The sequence below is a fragment of the Chelonoidis abingdonii genome, chromosome 3 (genome assembly GCF_003597395.2).
Source record: "Chelonoidis abingdonii isolate Lonesome George chromosome 3, CheloAbing_2.0, whole genome shotgun sequence".
NCBI lineage: Eukaryota > Metazoa > Chordata > Testudines > Testudinidae > Chelonoidis > Chelonoidis abingdonii.
The window spans coordinates 211,924,389-211,927,435 of record NC_133771.1 but is presented as its reverse complement, the minus strand read 5'-3'; positions in this window follow the sequence as shown (position 1 = coordinate 211,927,435).

Genomic DNA, 3,047 nt, shown 5'->3' with positions numbered 1-3,047 from the left:
GTGGTGTCTAGAAAGTGGACCTCCCGTGTAGATTGGTCCAGGCTGAGGTTGATGGTGGGGCGGAAGCTGTTGAAATCGTGGTGGAATTTTTCCAGAGTCTCCTTCCCATGGTTTTGCATAACAGATAGAAATATAATTTGGCATCAATGCCTGGTCTTACCCAAGTCTTCTGGCCGGCTCAGTTCCTCATCTGGGAGGCTGCCTTCAGCTGTGCTTTGTGACCCTTTCATTTCCTTCTGGAGCTGGATTTTCAGCTCCTTAAGTCCTTGCTGCAAGTCATCTTGGTTAACAAGTTTCAGACTGGCCAAAGCCTGTTTGGTCTCCACTGTTTTCATGGAAAATCTCCACTCTGTGGCAGTCAGATTGCTGGTCCTGCCATCAATCTATTTTACCATTCCAGCCTGGGTGTGCTGCATCTGGGTTTCCCAATTTGTCCTTGCTGCTCTAACAGGAATCTCATCTTGATCAGCAGTTCTGTCTAAACCCTTTCTGAAAAACCTCCAGCTCTTATTTTAGATCTTATTTTAAATCCTGCTGGCCAGTCCTGATTTCTGCAAGCACCTCCAATATTTGCTCCGTCTTGGTTGGATGGGTACACCAGCTCACAATTTCTCTCCTTGGAAACTAAGTCCCACCGCTAACAACAGTGTTGCTGCTTTTTGACCTGAGTGGCTAGTCAAATTTCGGGGCCCAGCTGGAAGTAGAAATTGATGGAGTTTGGTATTTTCTTGGATGCAATCTTGTTTATTTACAAGGAACGTATAAAGTCCTGCTTCTCTGAATGCAGGAGGACCCAAGAACCAGGAGCAGCCTTAGCCATTTTACTGGCAGGGAGAGGGGAAACCATTTTCAGTGCCCCCCTCCCAGTCTCACTGCAGAACAGTCCAGCACCCCCTGGAAGTTGGGGCCTGGGTCAAGGGCCCTACTTGCCTGCCCTGCCAAGAACCAAAGGGAGCAGTTTCTTAGCTTACAGTCCCAGGCCTCTTTACCCAACAGCAGACCCCAAATCTTGCTCTTTCTAGTTTTTTCCACGGGCTACTGTGCGTACAGGCTCCTGCTTGGCTTTCTTCCTCCTTTGAGACTCTCTTCTATTCCTCTCAGTTTCTGTGTTCCCCCATAGACATAGACCTGGTCACAATACCCAGTGGAAACCCTCTGCCCACAGGGTGCTAGTCTCCCAGCAGAGTCTATTACGCCTTGTTTTAGGTGTGGACCCTTAAATATTACTTACAGCGCTCTTACGTGAAATGGTTTGGGATCCAAGCAGTGCCCGATACCTTGCACTGTAACAGTACCTTTCAGTAGGAAGAGACGCGATGGATCTTCATTCCAAAGTTAAAATGTTACACCTTCTTGGCCTGGAGCAATAGCTGGGACATAAAGTCTGTCAGAGATTTCATAAAAGCAATCAGTGCTCAGCTAATGGCCCGTGACAAAGTCTGTCTGGTCAGGATGATCTTACAGTCAGGTGATACTTCATGATCTAATAAACCCAGTAGAGGAAACTTGCAGGGGGTTAATCGTCTTTTAGAAGAACAGCTGAAATGAAGCACCTGCAAAAAACACAAGGACTCATTAGCCACTGTCCTTGTGCCATTGTTAATCTGGTAGCACTTTGTACTCACAACACAGCAAGGTGCGAGGTAGTGGAGAAACTGGCCCGCAGTGAGAGAGTGCCTGTATTAAGCTGTATTAAATAGCGTATCAAATACTGACGGTCACATCCTCAGTGGGGGTGAGTCGGCCTCACTCCCACTGAGTCATTGGAGCCTCATTCAATTATAGCAGCTGAGGAGCAGACCCAAGTATTTCCTCCAAAATGGCATCTATCTGGGACTGCAACTGAGATACTGGTAACATTTTCAAAAACATCTAAGTGACTTAGGAGGCCAGCTGGTCAAAATGTTCCATCAAAACTTTTTTTAATGGAAAATTGGGTTTTTCAGGCCCAGATTAGCCAGTGTGCACTAGATGGATTTGCACAGGGACCACATCACCGTAAGAACCCCAAACACCAGAAAAAACCAAAAACTGAGTAACTCTGAGACACAGTGTGCCAGATCACAAGGCCACTCACTCAGATTTGACCCAGCCTCTCTCCCCACCCCCGCTGGGCCAAACCTGAGTGAGTGCGACCTGGTACTTGGTGCACCTCCCACACTCTTCTACCATAACCATTGAACCATCAGAAAGCTCATTGTACCTCTTGTTCCCCTGGAAGTCTTCTCTCCCTCCCTGGCAAGCATCTCTGTTCTCAGGGGTAGGATGGGGCAGCACACTGAGTTTTGCCCCAGGTGGGGATTGTCTTGTATATCACATGCTCTGTCTGGGTCCCCCATTTTCCATAGTGTGCAAGGACCCCATATTTTTGACTCTGGGCTTTGTGGTTTTGACTAAACAAACATTCAGAGGAAATGTCTGGTTTACAAAATAGTTGAAAATTGGAGGAAAAAACATGTTGGTTTTGGGCTGAAAACAGAAAAATGTTGGGGTTTTCAACAAAAAGTCAAAATGTTCCCCTGCAATTTTCAACAAAACCAAGATTTGTTTGGCTTTTGCCAACGTTTCCAGCGGGGGGTATCCTATTTCTCAACCAGCTTTACTTGGCCTGCTGAGTCTCACTGACATTCAGGTGCCTTGTGACTTTCAGTGGCCAGAGTCTTTTCCTTCTGTGTTTGAGATGGCCACGTTGCTGGCTACTGGTGAGACCTTGAGCTATGGATGCACATAAACCTTTACATTGTGCCACAACAACAGGTATTTTGTTTGGAAGCAGGTGCCTTTTCAGGACTAGAGAAGGGCTGAAACTCACGGCAAGTTTACAACCTGCAGCCACTTTGCACCTGCCTAGCACTTCCGGGTAGCCCTGCTGCTCTTAAGAGAAGGAATCTCTAATTGATGGAAGCTGGAAAGAAACTTTCCCTGGAGCAGGTTATCTCATCGCCACATATTGTGCAATTCTCACACCTTCCCCTAAAACATTTGGTGCTGGCCACTGTCAGAGGCAGACTACTTGGCTAGATGGACCACAAGTCTGATCTGGATAG